The 19,665-nt window shown below is 45.5% G+C and overlaps 1 protein-coding gene across 7 annotated transcripts in view; it reads right to left on the reverse strand.

The window, feature by feature from the left end:
- Positions 1–2,279: 2,279 nt before the first annotated feature.
- The window catches only part of TLR8 (toll like receptor 8), a 74,451-nt gene continuing 57,065 nt past the window's right edge, over positions 2,280–19,665 (reverse strand). For 2 of the 7 annotated variants that reach the window (XR_010379253.1, XR_010379252.1), the window contains exons 3-4: positions 8,477–11,080; positions 2,281–2,434 (exon numbers count right to left, since the gene is read on the reverse strand). The gene's annotated coding sequence lies outside the window, so the exon portion shown is untranslated. The other 5 variants (XR_010379257.1, XR_010379256.1, XR_010379254.1 and 2 more) reach the window with 4 other exon arrangements.

Here is a 19,665-nt window from a genome sequence, read left to right on the forward strand (position 1 = left end):
ATCCACGGTTTCCATCATTAAAACTTAAGCAGAGCTCTCATAGTAATAGATCATATAAATGAAAGATTTGCATGCTCCAATTTTCACATGATTTCAGGACAGAAACCAAATCTGCTCTCTTTGCCTCCTACATAGACCAACACACTCACAATAAAAGGGATTGTTTAATCTTGATCGTTGGTAGTTTCCCACAGCTTTTCACTAATCTAATACTTTTCCCAGCAGTCATTCATATTACAGTGATGAAAAGCATTAGTAGGTCAAATAACATATTGAAAGGGGAGGCATTATGTACTCCCAACGCCCTTCTGGGTTAAAAATGGTGAACTTTTTATTCCATTATGAAGCAGAGTTATCATCAGCAAGTAATAAGTGTTCACATGTTTTAATGTGCGCCTTCTGTGGAAGTCAAAGCTTTTTTATAAGACGGTAGTTCCCAGATCATCAGCAGAAGGTGGTCAACGGCCTTATGGGAAGGAAAATGAAGCACAGGTGGGCAATGGACAACTGGCCCAGATTTAGGGTGACACCTCACATGGGCCCAAATCAGCCTTCTTGGTGGACCCTGCTGATTGCCCCTCCCTGAGGCTGGTTTCATGGGGCGGACAACCTGTGTCATCGCATAAGGCGCCACCCTCACAGAGGCCCTGTGCTTGCCTTAATGCTCTGCTGCCGCCATCTTGAAATTCTTCATAGTTTTGAACAAAGGGCCCTGTGTTTTCATTTTGCACTGTGTCCCCAAGTTATGAAACCGGTCCTGCCCCTTTCATTCTCATTCCCTCGGTGTCCCTAATGCCCCCTGGCTTTTCCTAGAACCCGGGAATGGGTCCATTGGCTCATCTGTCTCTTCCTCTGCCTAGAATGCCCTCTCTGATCATTCCCACTTGTGTGCCCAAGCGTGGAAAGGTCTGAGTGCGTTCACAGGACGGTTCAGCCTCTTTACCCTCTGCTGAGTTTCAGTCTGAGCCTAGTTGCCCTTGGAGCTGCTGACCTGGGGTGGTCACCACCTTTTCCTAGGAACTGTGCTGGGTGCATGCACCAGTTCTCTTCTCTTCCCCTCTGCAGGTTGTTGTTTCCTGTCTGGGGGACGCCTGTAGTGATCAGCTTACTTGTGCATCAGAATTGACTGGCACATACCAAGGCCAGTGAAGGAGCAAGCCCTTACCAGCATCTCAACCCACTTCCCTAACTCCCTCCGACGCCTGCCCTCAAAGGAGCCTTCCCTGGGAAAGAATTCCATAGACATTCCACCAAAGCGAGAAGAGGATATCATCCTTTCACACAAAGGCCCAACACGGGGCAAATGAAAATACCAGGAGAAAAATAGTTGAGTTCTAGGTTTATACTGTGCAATTTATAGCCAGGACTCAGTTGTCTGACTTGGTAAAGAGGAGATGGACAACTGGGATTCACAGACACTACAAGGACCAAATCTCACTTTAATGAATAGATTCAACAAAAGATTTAAAAGTTAATCACATTCTTCAAACAGTTAAACACTGGATTACCATATGACCCAGCAATTCTGCTCCTAGGTATACACCCCAAAGAATCGAAAGCACGTACTCAGTTTTACTCTTGTTCACAGCAGTACTATTCCAATAGCCAAAAGGTGGGAATGATTCAAATGTCCATCAATGCATGAATGGATAAACGAAAAGCAGTCCATCCACGTGATAGAATATTATTCAGCCATAAAAAGGAATGAAGCACTGACGCATGCTTCCATATGGAAAAACCTTGAAAACACGCTAAGTAAAGAAGCCAGATATGAAAGACCATATATGGTATGAATCCCTTCTGTGAAACATCCAAAATAGGCAAATCCATAGAGAGAGGAAGGAGATTGTAGGTTGCCAAGGAAATGGGGACGGAGGAAAAGAGTGACTACTTAATAGGCACCAGGGTTCAGTTTAGGGTGATGAAAATCTTTGGGAACTAGTTAGAAGTGGTGATTACACAACATCGTGAATGTACTAAATGCCAACTGGATCGTTCACTTTAAATTGGTTAACTTTGTGTTATGTGAGTTTTAACTCAATTTTTTAAATGCAAAAAAAAAAAAAAAAAAAAAAGAAAAGAAAAGAAAGAAAAAAGAAAGTGAATCAGAGTCCCATTTCCTCCCACCCCAGTGTCTGGTTATGAGGAAGTGGGAGGGGAGTCAGGGTGGGGTGAGAGGCTAGGTTCTTAACTCTTTTTGTGCCAGCGCAATTTGAGGAAGTCTACAGACCCTTTCTTGGAATTATGTAAACGCAGAAAATAATAAAGAACCTGGGATCACGAATGCAAGCAATTATATGTCCATACACTTACCAAAAGAGCTGTAAACACTGTGATGTAGTAATATACGTGCTTCTTTATGCGTTCAGTAACATCATCTAGCAGTAGGCCTCACATCCGGCATAAATTCAGAATAGTGATGAGTGGTAGATACCTGCAAAACGTTAACAGATATCGAAATAGTTGTCATTTCTGTTGTTGATACAGTCACAGGAACTACTCATATTACAGAGATTCCTCGCTGTTACGGATTGAGCATTCGTCTGAACGAAGGCAGTTGTCTATAAGCCAAGAACCCAACTACCCACACCTTGATCTTGGACTTCTCAGGCTCCAAAACTTTGAGAACAAAATGTCTGTTGTTTCAGCCACCTAAACTATGGTACTTTGTTGTAGCAGCCCGTGCTAAACGATTTGCCAACGTGCATCCTGGAAGGAAATGCTAACGCTCAGTTAGAGGTTAAAGAAAATAAAGGTGTAATTTTTTTCTAAGTTCATGGATTCGCTCCAAAGAGCTCTTGAATGTCTGTGGACCCCAGTCTATCTAAAAGGGAAGTCTCTTGAACTAGACAAAGTCCCCAGCTGATGGTTTATGAGAGTGCATGGATGAAACGGCATGGCTACCAATGAACCGGAGAAACCACAGAATAACTCTGCTTTAGAAATGTAATTTACCATTTCCTCCTCCATACTCTCTGTACAGCCTAAATTCCACAGTCTAGAGCAGCAGATTACCTAAAAAGGCTTAGGCAAGAGCTCAAAGGCAACAGCAGATTAGACACCAGTTGGGAAAGAAAAGAAAAGAAAAGAAAAAAAAAAAGACCGGTTTACAGGTGTCACTTTACATCCTGGGCTTTCGTAATTCTTATGTAATACAACTCGCATTTCTCTGCTGTTTGTGAGTTTTATCATGGCATTTTCTCATCTTTGGTGTCATGATCTCTTTAAAGCACCCTTATGCAGATAAAGGGGCTAGGTATCAATAATTCACAGAGGATGAAACTCAGCACAGAGAGGTTGAGTGACACACCCAAAGGTATTCAGCTGGTGAGCAGAGCCCAAACATAAACCTAAACTCCTTACTTCCAACCGTGGGCCCCCGGTCCTTTAGGCATGATATTAGGTGCTAGAGCTCAGCTAATGCATACTTCGGGAGAAGGAGTAGCTAGCTAGGATGAGAGGGAACCAGATTCAGTCATTTATGAAACTCAGTCGTCTAAGGGCAGTATTAAAATGAACTGCAGGGTGATTTATAGGTAATGGAATTGTTCCCAGCGCTAGGCAAACAATAGCACACCGGGGTTTCGTTGTGGTAGTGGCAGTGGCGGTGACGGTGGTGTTTTGGTAGCTTGTTTTTGTTCTCCAAGAATCCATTTCTCAGATTTGAACCTGCCTGCTTGGTGTCCAAAAACCTAAACTTCCTCATTCATGAAAACGGCTTGCCTAACGTATTTACACACACGCTCCCCGCCTTGTTTTACTACTATGGTCCTTGGCACAAAGAGTAAGCATACATTTGGACTTAAGTCTTTCTATTTTTCTGTCTACGTACGGACAGGGACATAATTTTAGTTTGGGCCAGGAGGAGGTATTTTCATGTCTGAATTTTATATTTTGTACTCTATGGCTATGTTGGCATAAATGCCGGACTTTTGAAGCTAAAATAACTGGATCTGGTTTTGCATAAGAAAGTATGCGGCTGGCCTAGGTCCCTTGTTCCTAGGAGGGAACCTCTAAACTTGGAATTTCCCAAGTGTCTGGAATGCCTTTGTTTTTCCTGATGGGCCACTGGGACCACACCTGATTGTTTATGATACTGAAGTGACTTACAGAAAAGTTGCAAAAAGACAGTGAAAAATTCCTGTATACTCTTTACCCAGATTTATCAGCTGGTAATATTCTGCTGCATTTGCTTTATCATCCTATCTCTCTCACTCTTACCTATTTATCGATCGATCGATCAATCTATGTAGCCATTGGTCGATCGATTGATCTTTTAAATCCTTTGAGAGTTCATTGTCAATCTGACACCTTTTACCTGCCAAATACTTGGTGTGTATTTACTAAGAACAAGGACCAGCATGCCACAGTGTAATTATCAGGACTAGGAAATTTCACATTGCTCCAACGCCGTTATCTGCTCAGCAGACCTCATTCCCATTTTGCCTATTAGCCTGATAATGTCCTTATAACATTTTTTTTTCTGATTCAGGTTCTAATCAAGGAGCATGGATCACATTTAGCTGTCCTGTCCCATTGGTGTCTTTTAATATAGAACTTCCTCAGCCTCTCTTGGTCTTCCGTGACACGGATATTTTTGAAGATGACAGGGCAGTTGTTCTGTGCGATTTCCCTTGAATTAGGTTTGCCTGATGTTTCCTCGTGATTAGACTGGGGCTTGGCCTTTTTGGCAGGAGTACTACACAAGGGATGCTGGACCTTCTCCGCGTCTTGCATCGGGAGGTGCACGACGTTGGTTTGTTCCATTATTGGGGATATAAACTTTGATTACTTGAGTAAAGTGTTCTCTGCCAGGTTCCTCCACTGTGAAGCCACTATTTTCTTGAGACGTGCTTTTTATTTGATCTCTATTCCTGACATGGTGTGGATGTTTTAGCGGTCTTCGGGAAGAACTCTTAGGTCAGTGATACCGCAGACTGGGGGGCTTCTAAACCACAGAAATTTATTTCTTACAGTTCTGGAGACTGGACGTTATGATCAGAGCGATACCATGGCCGGGTGAGGGCCCTCTTCCAGGCCACAGACTTCTCATTGTGTCCTCAGAAGAGCTAGGGAGCTCTGTGGGGTCTCTTTCATAAGGGCGCTAATCCCATTCACAAAGCCTTCGCCCTCATGACCTAATTACCCTCCAAAGGCTCCACCTCCAAATACCATCACACTGGGGGGTAGGATTTCAACACAAGAATTTTGCAAAGGACACAAACATTCAGACCATAGCGCTCAGTAATGGCAGGATTAATTGTAACCTCAGTGCGGGCGAATGGCTCCCCCACTGTGCACAAACCCAAGTGAGATTCTGTGTGGCATTGAAGACATGGAGAAACCATGTCAGCGCCGTCCCCACTTACCAGGAACTTAGCTGTCATTTGAACAATACCAGAGTATTCACAGGGTACCCAGTTTCCAAAGGAGAAAAAAAAATTTTTATTGAAGTATAGTTGATTTACAATGTTTCAGGTATACAGCAAAGTGATTCAGATATACATATATATATAAATCTATTCTTTTTCAGGTTCTTTTCCATTATAGGTTACTACAAAATATTGAATATAGTTCCCTGTGCTATGCAGTAGGCCCTTGTTGGTTATCTATTTTATATATGCTAATCCCAAACTCCTAATTTATCTCTCCCCACCTTCCCCTTTGGTGACCATAAGTTTGTTTTCTATGTCTGTGAGACTATTTCTGTTTTGTAAATGAGTTCATTTGTATAATTTTTTTAGATTCCATATATAAGTGATATCATGATATTTGTCTTTCTGTGTCTTACTTCACTTAGTATGATCATCTGTAGGTCCATCCATGTTGCTGCAAATGGCATTATTTCATTTCTTTTTTATGGCTGAGTAGTATTCCATTGTGTATATATGTCACATCTTCTTTATCCAGTCACCTGTCGATGGACACTTAGATTGCTCCCACATCTTGGCTATTGTAAATAGTGCTGCTATGAACATTGGGGTGCATGTATCTTTTCAAATTATATTTTTCTTCAGATATATGCCCAGGGGTGGGATTTCTGGATCACATGGCAAGTCTATTTTTAGTTTTTTAAGGAATCTCCATACTGTTCTCCAGAGTGGCTGCACCAATTGACATTCCCATCAACAGTGTAGGAGGGCTCCAAAGGAGAAAATTTCAAAAGATAAGACATCAATCAACTTGCTTGCTGAACCTCACGGGCTATAACTCTATTCAAAGGGCAGCCCAGGAAGTTGGAGGATGCGCTTGGACCAGTCCCCTATTGCAGTGTTGAGTCTCAGAGGGCCTTCAACTAGCCTGGCACGTAGTTTGTGTTTGTGAATCATCTGTTAGGTGAGGTGACTCAACTGTCTGCCTGTCCTGCTGGGGGACGTGGGCAGAGCAGTTGGGAGCAGGATGGGGGGGATTCGTGGCTGAGAATAACAATGACAGGGATCATCTGTGAAAGGCTTGGCAGAGCCAGGCACGGTCCTGCGTGCTTTTTCAGTCCCCTAATGACCTGGTTGGGCGGTTATAGCGAGACCGATCTCACAGAGGAAGAGACTAGGGCTGAGAGCTGCAGCATGCCCAAGGTTATTCAGAGGGTGAGGCCAGCCATTGAATGCAACCGTTGAAGGTTTATTTTTCAGTCTTTCATTTGCATTTTCCTCCCTCAAGCAGGGACAGCAAGGCAGGAGAAGTTGAGATCTCAGATACAGCAAAAATTGTTCATTGGCCTTTGACTAGGTCAGTCGAAGTCAGTTTTTTGTTTGGGACTTTTTTTTTTTTGGTCTGCTTTTGTTTTGTTTTGTTTTGCTTTGATGGGAAGCACACTAACATTTGTAGTGTGTGCTCTGTGTTGCTCTGTTAGATCCTCTCAATAACCCCATGAACTTGGTCTTAGGCCCTAACTGGAAGTATTAGTCGGTAGAGACTTTTCAGAGGTATTGACAGCTCTCACAGCATTCCTGGTGTGACCCAGCATCTCCACTGTTGGAACTGTTTTCTGTCGTCGAATCTGGACACATGCAAAGGAATGTATCTATAGCTACATATACATATACATACATGTACAGCTTTTCCCCATAGCACTGTAGTTAAGTGGAAAATCTAGCATCAACCTAAGTATATATTAATTAAGACATTAAATACATAATAGAATAGCCAAATAATGGAAAATTATGCAGCCGTTAGAAACAGATTGAGGCAGGTTTATTCACGATGCCAAGGAAGGACGTCCAAAGTATACTCTTAAGTGGAAAAAAGAGAACCTCAGAAATACTGGAGGATCTCCTCTGTGTAATAAAAAAGCAAGGTACACAGAGACAATTTCCAGAAGGGGGTCTTAAGAACTATTATCAGAGGTTACCTCTGGCAGGAGGAATGGACAATCCTCTATCGTTTAAGTTTTTCCCAGAAGCATGTACGACTTTTACATTTCAAGACATTTAAAATACAATTTTATGGTTTACTTTCATCTTGTGAACGAAAAATACTGCAAACAGTATCAGTCAACAAAGCATGCTGAAGCCATCAAGTCATCAGCGGCTGCAGCCACCCCCCAGTGAAGACAAGCCTGCAGCCCAGCCTCTGCGGCCACTCACGATGGTGCCCTCTGCGGGGACTCAGAATAAGAAAGGACAGGATACTGGCCCTAGATAGCTAAGTGCTTGTCAAAGGAATGAACTCAATGAGCCCATATGTTTCCTCCCTCCCTTACATAGAAAAGCGCTAAATTCTTTAACTTGAGATGCCTGGTTTTCTTTAGCTAACAAGTGATCTTTAATGTTCCAACTACCTGGTCTCTGTTGTAAAGCTCCTATACATCCTAGCTCCTCCCCTCTCTCTTCGGAGCAGTCCCTCAGAGCGATCTGGGAGGCTGTCATCCGGGCTCAAGTCCTCCTGCCAAATAAAACGTAACTCTCAACTTTTAGGCTGCGCATTTATTTCAGTCGACAATCTTTTATGTATTTTTTAAATATTGTTTGTGTTGGTGGGGGAGGCTAGGCATGTATGGGGGCAGAGGGTATATGGGAAATCTCCGGACCTCTCACTCAATTTTGCTATGAATCTAAAACTGCTCTAAAAAATAAAGTCTCTTTAAAAATGTAAAATTAAAAAACGCATATTTTTTGTACCTTTTCCTGCCCCCCCCGAAACTTCATAAAGCCAACACAAAGGCAGTTGATTGAGAATGCCTTTGAAAGAAATCAAATGTGACCTTGGACTTGGGGTTTCTTTAGAAAGAAAACACCTTTGAAAGGAAGTGAAACGCACGGGTCAGGACGGAGCAGGGACGCTTCCTGCTCATCTGCACTTGAAGGAACTTGTGTTCTTAAAGGGCCAGGGGGACAGTTACGGTCAAGACTATGGCTGTTAGAACCCGTAATCAAATTGACTGTAGACGGGGCCCCAGCACACGTCCATTCTAGAACGCAGCTGAAGTACAGTTCAGTCAGCCAGCCCCACCGCCCCCGAGTTAAGCCACCCTTACCTAGAGCAGCTGTGTGCCTTGGCGGCCTTCCTCTAAAACGCGAGCACACCAGTGCATTTTGGAGTGGAATTATAATTTCAGTCAGGTAGGGAGGCTGCTCCTGGAATCAAATACCGATGTACGTGTGCGTTTGACTATCCCTGCACTGGATTTCTTTAAGTGGAGGCACCCGTGGCCAGGTTGACCCACTACAAAAGCATGCATTTGTACGGAGGCTTCATTTTCAGATGTCTCCGTTATTTGGCATCTGCTAGCCCCGGAAGGAAGAGTTTATAAATGGCACACGTGGTGAGTGACTTGCCTAAGGTCTCTGGGTGTGCAGTGAGGCCAGAAGCGGGTCCCAAGCCTAGCAGGTTGGCTTCTGGCTGGTGCCCCAGCAGGGGAGGAGCTGTGGTTTCCTGGGGTTTCATCATCCGTCCGTCCGTTTATGTACAAGTAACTTTCCACTTGCCTACTTTGAGACTTAAGTGCCAAAGGAGTGCTGAAGCGGGGGTGCTGACGAGGGAGGGCCCCACATGGGTAGTGGATGGGGGAAGCCTGGGAAGACAGGTGAGGCTGGCGGGGGCAGGAGGGGCATCTTGCCACCTCTCGCAGTCTGGCATCCATACCTGTGCCCCCCAGCCACTCCCACTTGGCTACCTTGTGACAAAAAGGAGTGGCACAGAGGAGGTGGGGGGCAGGAGAGGGAATGAAGCATCTTCGCGGCCCCTGTCCCTTCTCATGTCTGCCAAACTGCCGCTCTCCCGTATGAATTACTGGATAATCACCTCCACGGGAGCAGAGCAGAGCAGGTTCACGTGCCCCCCTACCATCACCATTATTACCACCGTGACTGACATTGATGCTGAGGTCCCTCTTGAATACCGTGTGGCTGGGCCGCGCTTGTTTCCCTGAGAGCTCCCTGGGCAGGCTTAAAGGAATATGGCCCTCTCCCCTTTCCACAGGTTCTCATCCCACCCCAGTAGGGTTGCTAGATTTAGCCCAGAAAAATGCAGAATGCCTCAAAGTTGGAATTTCAGATAAACATCAAATAGCTTTTTTTTAAAAAACAGTATTTGGTTTCCAATGGTGTGTTAATTTCTGGTGTACAGCATAGTGATTCACCTAGACATACATGTATTCCTCTTTGTGTTCTTCTTCACTATAGGCCATGACAAGCTATCGAATATGGTTCCCTGTGCTGTACAGTAGGACCTTGTTGATGATGTATTTTATATGTAGCAGTTAGTATCTGCATTTATCCCTCTCCCCGCCTTCCTCCCTCGGTAACCGTAGGTTTGTTTTCTGTGTCTGTGAGTCTGTTTCTGTTTTGTAAAAAAGCTCATTTGTCTCATTTTTTAAGATTCCACATATAAGTGATATCATATGGAATCAAAGAGCTTTTGAGTATAAGTCATCCCACGCCATATTTGAGACATATTTCTATTTAAAAATTATTCATGGTCTGCAAGTCCAATTTAACTGGGCTTCCTCGAGTTTATGTGGCAATCCTGCTTTGAGGGGGGAAGCTTAGAGCTTTTCACAGGTTGATCCACCCAAACACAGGCAGGCAGACAGACACACACACACACACAGCCCTTAGTAAGGCTCAGGCCTCACTTCTCCCCACTGGGGCCTCCTGCCAGCCGGCCCCACAGAGTCCTCAGGCAGAGGATGGGGGGGGGAGGGGAAGGAGAGGGAAGGAAAGGGAGGGGGAGGAAGGGGGAGGGGAGAGAGCCTCAGAGGAGAGCAGTGTCAGGGGTTGGCAGCTGAGAGCTCAGCCCAGAGGAAACTGTAGACCATGGAGCAGATGGGAGCCACCAGGCCTGCGAGGCTTGGAGCTGGTCCACCAATCATGCCCGTGTTCAGACCCCGAGAGCTTGGGTGTCAAGAAAAGTGAGCCAAGACATCCCTGCGCTCCCTGAGGCCTTGATAGCCCAGGTTGGATCCATGCATTTAGTGGAGGCTCCTCCCCCCGCAGAGGCTGGCTTCAGCGCCAGGCTTCTGGTGGCCACACAAAGGCAGGATTCAGAACCAGCAGCCAGGGAGAGCCGGCTTCTGGGGACACAGAAAGTTTCAGTACTCTCACTCCTCTGCCTTCCTGGTCTCATTCAGCAGAGAATTACTGGGCGTCCACTAAGGGCAGGCAGTGTGCTAACCCGACAACACGGCGCCTGCCCTCACTGGCTCTTCCTCTAATCAACTCGATTGATGTTTATTTGACATAAAATAAAACACGCTCGTTATCAGTTACGCTCCCTGAATGTGGGTGACCACGTGTGCCAATGCAACCATCGTCCCCGTCCAGATACAGAATATTTCCGTCACCCCAGAAAGTTCCTCATCTCTTAGTCAGTTGAGAGCCTTAAATGGCCACCTACTGTGTGAAGCTTTCTTGGACTTCCTGAAGCAGAAGGCAGTCCTCACACCCCCTGCCTCAGAAAGGTCTCACGTTGTGACAATTGTTTCTGTTGTCACCATTTGTTTGTTCCCTGTCTTGTCGCCCCAGCAGGCTGGGTCTCCTCGGTGGACCTAGGTTTTACTTCTCTTTGTATCTCCAGCACACAGCCACGTCAGCCCTGAAGGAATAATGCCTGTGGAATGCTTCCCGGTAGGAGTCCAGTCCTGAATCGTGAAAGAAGGGAGATGGTTATTAATCTGGAGAGCTCCTCTTCCAAGCCAGGTGCAGATTGCAATCTGCTTCCCCTCTTCCCTGTGGCCTCGCTCAGCTCAGGCTTCTGATAATTTCATCAAGAGTCTGTTTGTCATGAGCCTGTGGACAAAGACTGTCACCGGCCACATCAGTAAACAAAGGATGGTTCAGCCATCAAGCCATCAGCCACTGCAGCTGCCCAGACTACGCCCCCGGAGGGGATTCAGGATGGGACTTTCAGGACACCGGCCCTAGAGAGTTAAGGTGCAGATCAAAGGAGCGGTTTCAGTGAGCCCAGGCTCTTCCATCTTCCCACACATAGAAAAGCGCTAAATTCATTAACTTGAGATGTCCGGTTTTCTTTAATCTTTAATGTTCTGGTGAAAAGTAATCTTTTGATGTTCTAACTGCCTGTTTTTTTTGTTTTGTTTTGTTTTTCGTTTTTTGGTTTTTGTTTGGCTTTGCTTTGTTTTGTTTTGTTTTCAAAATCTCCTATATATCCTGGCTCCTCCCTTCCCTCTTCGGAGCTGCCCCTCAGAGCGATCAGAGGGGCTGTCTCCCAGGGTTCAGGCCTCAGTATGTCTGCCAAATAAAATGGCATTCTCAACTTTTAAGTTGTGCTTTTTTTTTTTTTTTTCAGTCAACAAGCCCACGTGGGAGGGCCAGTCCAGGAGCCATTCTTTCTAGGCCTCCAGGGCAGGCGTACAGCTTAACCCACCCTCACGACCGTAGACTCAGCTGATGGTACCTTCACTCCCACTGGGGATAAAGAAGTAATAATAATGATAATATAACTTTATATAGATGCTTCTGATCTTAAATGTGATTGAGGATCATTGTAGAAAGTCTGGAGAGCATGATGCTGACATGTACGGCCTGGTTATCCCATGCCAGGGACTAGTCTAAGCATCTCTCACTGAATTTTCAGCACAAGGTGATGCACTAGGATTGAGGTAAGGGCTAGTACTATCACCCTCCTTTAAAGGCGAGGTCCAGGTTACCTAACTTGTCCAAAGTTTCACTGCTAAGAAGTGGGAGCTGGGATTTGAATCCAGGCCATTGGACTTGAGGTGCCCCACTCCTGGGGCCCCTACCTAGTGTGAGAGAAGAATCTGGGAGTGATTTGGAAGAAGATTTTTTTTTTTTCTTTTTCTGGTTTTGTTTTATTCTTGCAGAGTTTGTTTCCTCTGAAATTTTCAATGATGATTATTATATGATATAATTATATGCAAGGAACATAGGCAAAGAACAGATGTTGCCTCTGAGAACTGGACTGGAATATTTGGGGGGGGGGGGAAACCCAAACTGAGAAATGACTGAATCGACAGCCAGTGACAGCTGTTCTTTTTAGGAAGTTAAATCGAGTGTGTCTTCTCAAAGAGTTTCTGCTTCCGGAAGAAACGCATCCTGTTTGCTGTGTGCTCAAAGGCAAAGTGTGTGCGTGTGATGACACCCGGACAGGCCTGCTGTCCCCCAAACAAAGGGCCAGGCCGTCAGGCATCAGAAGCTTTTCCTTTTCCCCCATATCCAGATTGTAACCCAAACTCATCATTTTGACTTACCTCAAAATCATCCAAACCTTCCAGCGCGTCCTACCACAAGGAGCCTTAAAGGGCAAGGGCCTCTGGCTGGCCTTCAGGGCACACAGTTTGGAAGCAGTGTTACCTACCAGCACACTTCTGCTTCCTCCACATAACCGAAGCTGTAGCCACAAGGGCTCATCATTCCTTGTGCATATTCCTCCACTTCCAGACCCTTGTGCACGCTGTTCCCACTGCTAAGAATGCCTTAGTCCCACTTCCAACCTCACAACCCCCTGAGGAGACGGCCTCGTGGGTGGACAAACCTGTGTGTTCACATTCTGCTGCCATCTTGAAATTCTTAGCCAAACTGAAGAAGGGCACTGGGCTCACAAATTACGTGGCTGTTCCGATCCTGACGCTGCCAGCTGTGTAACCATAAAACAAATCTGACGGTGAAGGGCTTAGAACAGGGAGGACGACACTGGGAGTGATCAATAAGTGAGACTTATCATCAGCGCCATCCCACACACGAGGACACAGGCTCAGTGAGCTGATCAGCGGCCCACGGCGGTCACGTGATAGAAAGTGACGCAAGTCACTTTCACTTCTCGTGTGAATGTGAACTTCCCTGCGCAGCCCCGGCTCTGCTTACACGTGATCACATCTGCCGGCAGTGCGTTAACTATGTGACTGTACTCAAGGCCTGCCCCTAGCTCTTTCGCCCCTTTTTCTAAAGCCTTGAAAGGAAGCCGAGCACAGAGCTGGTATTTCTCACATTTTGATAAATGAGGACAGGGTAAGTAAGTGACTGGCCTAAAGGCCCAAATCCAATTACCAGCTTTACTGAGACAAACATGGCAGCATCAGAGTCTGGGGCTCCTGGATCCCATTCAGTCTTCACCCCAAACCCTCCTTCCTCTGCAAAGAGGCTAACAGACACATACTGATCTCAGGGGAAAGGCTACTTCTGGGGCCAATGGGAAGACAGGCAGTCTTCATCTTTCCTCCAGCTCCCAGGTTGCCCTGCAGGAAGTGGGGTAGGTAGCTCCAGACGCTACCATGAGATGCTCTAATTGTCCTGCCGCACTGACAGCTCAGCGCCATGATTTCTGGAGGTGACCATTGCAAATGACAGAGTCCAGCCTTCATTCCCACATCCACATGTTCTGAATCTAGCTATTATGCTCTGGTCTTGGGGAAGGAACCACGCTGGCAGAAAGTGATGCAAACGTGAGGAGAAAACTATCCTGCCTTTACGGATTAGGGAGAAGGCTGACAGGGACACCAAGCATTGCAGCCATATGGTACGTGCTAAAAGCCAGATATTATGGAAACTCACTGGCATCTTGAAATTGGCCACAGTGGGAGCATTTACACCATGGAAATTGGCAAACACCACAAATCAGGGTGCTCCCCACCCCAACCTGTCGTTAAACGTCCCCGGCACATCACAGCTTTATCGCGTTTATTTAAGACAAACCACTTGGCATGGTTATTATTTCCTTATAGGTAAAGTTCAGGGACAGTGATCAACCTGCACAAGGTCACGCTGCTGGTGAGGAGAGGGTGAGGCCAGCTTGTCACACGCTCCACGGCTTCAGTCCTTCTAGCACACCACACAACCATGCTATACCCCCCAACTCTGCCTGCCCTTGGGAGGGCGAATAGGCTAACTGTCCAAGAGAATCACGGGTCTTATCAGCATGTGAAAAAAACATAACCATCATCTGAAGGTGGTCCACAGCCATTTCTTGGCCGTTGAAATGAGGTTTCCTGGGGCTCACTCATATCTCTGCCTCCACTGGTGGCCTCTGAGTGTTAACCTTTAAACAGACTTGACCTAAATTGTGCCCGAAGCCTTCCACTGCAGAATTTAGGCAACTTATGGAAGCAGTGACTTCACTGTCAAATGCAAAGGTTCAAAGGGATCAGATGCAAACAAATTGCCAGGTATCACAAAAGTTGAAGTGCCGCACGGCATCCTCTTGGACAACCTCAAAGTACTTGCAAGGACAAGCACTCCGTTCAGAAATGGATAAAGTCAACAGCAGGCTGGTCTTCTTTGGGAGCAGTTAATGGTGATTTGAGAGAGAAAAAAACTGACTTTGCATTATCATCGATTTTAATTAGGTTCCCATTCCTCTGACCCTGTGTTAACTGTTCCTACCTAAGTTTGGGGTTTTGTTTTAAATGTGCTCAAGTCACGAGGAAACTACACCAGTTAGTGGGTGTGAAGATTTAAATAACACAGGAGCAAAGGCTTATATCTGACAACGGTTCTCAGTCTTGGGTGAACACAGGAGTCACCTGGGGAATCTCTGAAAACTCCAGCTGCCCAGGGTGCGTCCAGACCACTTAATCAGACCTCTGGGGCGGGGCCCGGGCGCCGTGTGCACACAGAAACTCCCAGCTGATTTCCCCGTGCAGCCCAGGAGAGACCCGCTTTACTTTCTTGACTCCTACTTTACACTTCTATTTCTGGAATTTTCTCTTGTTTATAAAGAGTCTGAGAAAGCTTAGTATCCAGTTACGTTGGAGGCCCTGCCTGGGCAGGAGGTGAAAGGCCTCAGAGTATTTTCTAGATGCTTCAGAGAATAAAGGAGCCCCACACCCAGAAAACCAGTTCCGCCAGCCTCGTGTGATATCACCAGGAGCCAATAAAAAACTTCCACTTGACTTTACTGGTTAATGTCTAAATTGATGACACCTCGAAATTGCCAAACAAACCATGCAGGGTTATGTTCCAAAACCAAAAGCTCATTTTACGGGAGAGAGCCTGCTCTCTGATCTGCACTAGGTCCAGCCTTTTATCAGCTCGCTTAGTTTCTACACATTCGCTCTGAGGCTGTGGGAGGGCTGGCTGGGGGAGGATGTGAGTCCACAGGCCTGGGAGATGCCAGCGAACAATGAGGATTCCACACCCTGAGCTCCTTGGGAAGCGAGAACCAAAGCTTTAGGCAGACTGCGGCTGCCACCTATCGGCAGTGACTGGTGTTGCCTCGTGGGGAAGAGGCGCAAGCCCCCCGGTGGAGGTAAATCCCAGCTGAAGCCTGGTCCGCCCGTCTTTACCAGCAGTGCTGCAGGCAGGAAGGACTTTCCCTTGAACATACAGGATGGGGTAACGAGAATAAGGAGATACACACCTGCAGTAGTTTTCATTATCTTTGGACCATGTTCTTGTGAATCTTAAATGAGCCTTCCTTTTATAATGTTTCACATTCTGTGATCAGAAAATCATGACTGTGTTCAGATTAGGGCCTAACTTGAACTTCAGTGGAGGCTGGGAAGGTATGCGAAGCCATCCTGATGAGCTGGAGGGGCAGGGAGACCAGAAAAAGCCAACCCGTCAGTTAGTCCAGTACGCCAGCAGTGCCAGGGCCGGGAAGCCCTGCCCTGAGGACTCTTACCGTCACCCCAAAGTCAACATGTCAAAACTGAAGACCAGTTCTCTCCAAGTTTGCCAAATTCTGTAATTGATTCCTCATTGTCCTCCCACCTGTGTCAGGCTAAAGCTTCTAGCGTTCCCTGGAAATCCTCCTGGGCTTCGCTCTATAAATCCATTTAGTCTCCAAGTTGTGTGCATGTTTGCCTTAGAAAGTATTTCTAATTCCTGTCTTCCCATTCTCCCCAGTCTAGCCAAGTATTACTCTCCAATAGCATTTGTCCAAGACCGTCTCTGCTGGATTTGTTCTCCTGAAGTTCAGGAGTCATGCATTTTCCTCTTTAAGTTCTCCATGTCCAACACAGTGCCCAGTGGGCGGAACATTTAGGGAGAAATATAAGGAATATATAGGGAGAAAGATTTCTGGCTCCATAAAAACACAGATGTCTAACAATTAAATAAAAAAAGGATACATACAATTTAAATGCATCTTTTAATGTGCATGTTTTATGGCAAATTAAATATGCTTAATAAAGGAAGGGTCAACATGCTGACAAATTTTAGACTTTCTTTCGGAAGCTCCACTCAATCATCCTTCTTATGTTCTTATCTCTTAATTTGCTTATATACCTGCCAAACAGTAAGTCGGACAGAGACCATAGGCAATATGTGGGTTATTACAGCCTGTGAAGCACAATTTCTTTTCTGTTCCTTCCCTCAACTGCCTCCAAATGGTGCCTTTTCCCACTCGCCCCAGCCTCGTCTCTTCCCTCACCTACACACTTCCCCACATCCTTCCTGTTCTTTCTTTTCTTGTCCTTCTCATGACCTTACACAGCTAATACCTGCTCCCTTTTACCTACTTTTTAGCATATGTGCTGAGTCAGGGGAAGAAATACCTATGACGGAATCTTTGAGATTTTGTCTCTTTTGTGTTTTTCTGATGAGGTGCTGCTTCTCAGTGGCCCCGCCATTATGAAATGGAGGGCAGAAACACACATTGAAACAGAAATAGAGAACTGCTGTGTCATGCTCTCCTTTTCCTCACAAATTCCTTGTTTCAAATTTTATTAACTAAATTTCTTAGTATCTATTAATCAGTCGATAATGACCAACCTTATAGAGAAAGACCTCTCATTTATACACATATGGACGCATTTCACACTGGCTTCCAATGTCAGCAATATTGCTAGAGCATTGGTTGGATCTGGTTTGCTGATTCAGAGGTGGAAATTCTTCCGAGATTAGAGTCTGGCTGCTTTAGTCATTCCCACTGGATCTGACATCTCTGAAAGCACAATATTCTTTAATAAATCACTGGAGAGCTCATTCAGCCATAGCAAAGGTTAGCCCAATCAATGGAAGTATCGTGTCTGTTTTCAGTTTATTTCAAGCACTAAAATTATTTTTATATAGCCAACGATGTTTTAGAAATGAGTATTAACCTCTTCATCCTATACCAAGGAAGATCTATCATTTTTACACTTTCATTATTTATTGCTTCTGAATTATAATCTGCTTTGGCACTTCTCTCTTCAGAAGAGTCATGTCCCCTCTGGGACATTCATTCAGTTGCTTGAAAAGTATTTATGGAAAATCTTTATTGTGTATCAGGCACGGGAATGAATATTGGGGGCAAAATGATGGACCAAAAGTCACCTTCCCTCATCCCTGGAGGCCACGGTGTAATGGAAGACCCATGTGTTAATAGCACTCTATCCATTTCTCTATCATCGACACAATAAAACTTGTGATAAATGCTAAGATGATAGTATAAGTGAGATTTGGAGGTTAGGGGAAAGCCTCTCTAAGCGACAGTTAACCTCTCCCTGTAGGATGAGCAGGAGTTAGGTAAGTGAAGCCTGGTGGAAGAGGGGCCTCAGGGCGCGCGTGTAGGCACCGGGGCAAGACAGTTTGGTGCATCCTCAGCGTGAACCAAAGGCTAGTGATGTGGGTGCTCAGCAAGCTAGAGAGGCAGGCAAATGGGAGGTTGCAGAGGGCTCTGTGCACCTCGTTCAGGAGTTAAGCTTTTAAACTTAATTCAGAAGTCACACCTTTTATATGAATCACTGGCTTCTAGAACTGAATTGGAGGGACCAGAGTGGATACCAGGAAGCCAATGAGAGATGCTGGTAGCTTGGACAAGGGGTGTTGATGATGAAGGTGGAGATGGAGGACGGATGGGAGAGAAATTTAAGAGGCCAGACCAAGACCGCTTGGTGAATAATTGGGTGTGGGAGTAAGATGGAGGAGTCAACAACCTTGCTTCGGGTTTCTGGCTTCAGCAACCGCACCTGGGCTTTTCCTGCAAACCCAGACAGTGCTCTCGATCATCTCTGAGCATCTGGTGTCATCATTACTGAGCAAACTAGAGCGTTATCCCTAAAATAGTCCAGGTATAATGTCAAAGAAGAAGATTGGGAAGACAGGGGGTCTTTTTTTTTTTTTCCTACTAGACACTCATTTCTCACTAGAAAAGAAATTAAAAGGCTCAAATAATAAACAGCTTCCCAATGGCAACATTCTGCATCCCTTAGTGGGATTTTTGATCTTCTGTTCCTGTCGCACGAATTTTAAATCTAGTCTCTTCCCTTTGCACCCTGAAGGGACATTTACAAAGACCATTTTCCATTTTGGGTCATCGGCAGAGGAAGTCCCGAGATGTCCCCTTCAGATTCAAAACACAGTTATCCCTTGCCTTGTTCCTCCAAGTTATCACATGATTGCTGAGTAAGACGCAGGGCTTTACCATTTCCCCCATTCCCTGAAAGCATTCAAGGCCAGAACGGAAGAGAACACAGTTGTGCAACATTCTTTTGTACTCATGGGAAATAATAGAGCCTATGATGGCGTTAAGTTCAAGGGTAATGATGGTGGAAACTGAGCCATATCACTATAATAGCTTTATTAATAGCTGACAGGGAGATTGCCTTCATTCTTCTGGTATTCCTAAATGCCTTTCCTTTTCACAAGGGCATTTTCAACTTTCACGGAATTCTGAGTAATTTCTAAAGAAAAAAAGCCACGGTGGTTGTGATGAGTTGAACTGCATCCCCCCAAAATTTTATGCCGAAGTCTTAACTCCCAGTACCTCAGAATGTGATCTCATTTGGAAAGAGAGGTCAACATCTTATCTGCTATAGATGTTATTAGGTCAAACGAAGCCCTGCTGGAGTAGGGGTGGACCCTTAATCGAACATGAATGGTGTCCATATGAGAAGAGAGACACACAGGGAAGACAGCCATGTAACAGCGGGATACACATATAAGGCAAGGAACAGCAAGGATTGCCAGCAAACACCAGGAGCTAGAAGAGGCGAGGAAGTTTTAGAGGAATCGTGGCCTCTAGACACCCTGATTTCAGACTTCTAGCCTCCAGAAGTGTGAGACTAAAAATGTTTGCTGGTTTAAGCCACCCAGTTTGTAGTCCTTCACCATGGTGCCCTAGGAAGCTAATATAGCTGTCACATTGCACAATAACTCGGAGATCATTTAGTCCATTCTACAAACGTGGAACGTGCTCAGAAAGGTGGAGGGATTTGCCCAGTTACCCAGTTCCTTTGCTCTGACCAGAACTGGGTATTCTAGTTCCTTTTGGTTCAGAGTTCCTTGCAGAGGCCAGCCATCGGTGTTCAGCACCAAACAAGGATTT

The sequence above is a fragment of the Camelus dromedarius genome, chromosome X, assembly GCF_036321535.1.
Source record: "Camelus dromedarius isolate mCamDro1 chromosome X, mCamDro1.pat, whole genome shotgun sequence".
Taxonomy (NCBI): Eukaryota; Metazoa; Chordata; class Mammalia; order Artiodactyla; family Camelidae; genus Camelus; species Camelus dromedarius.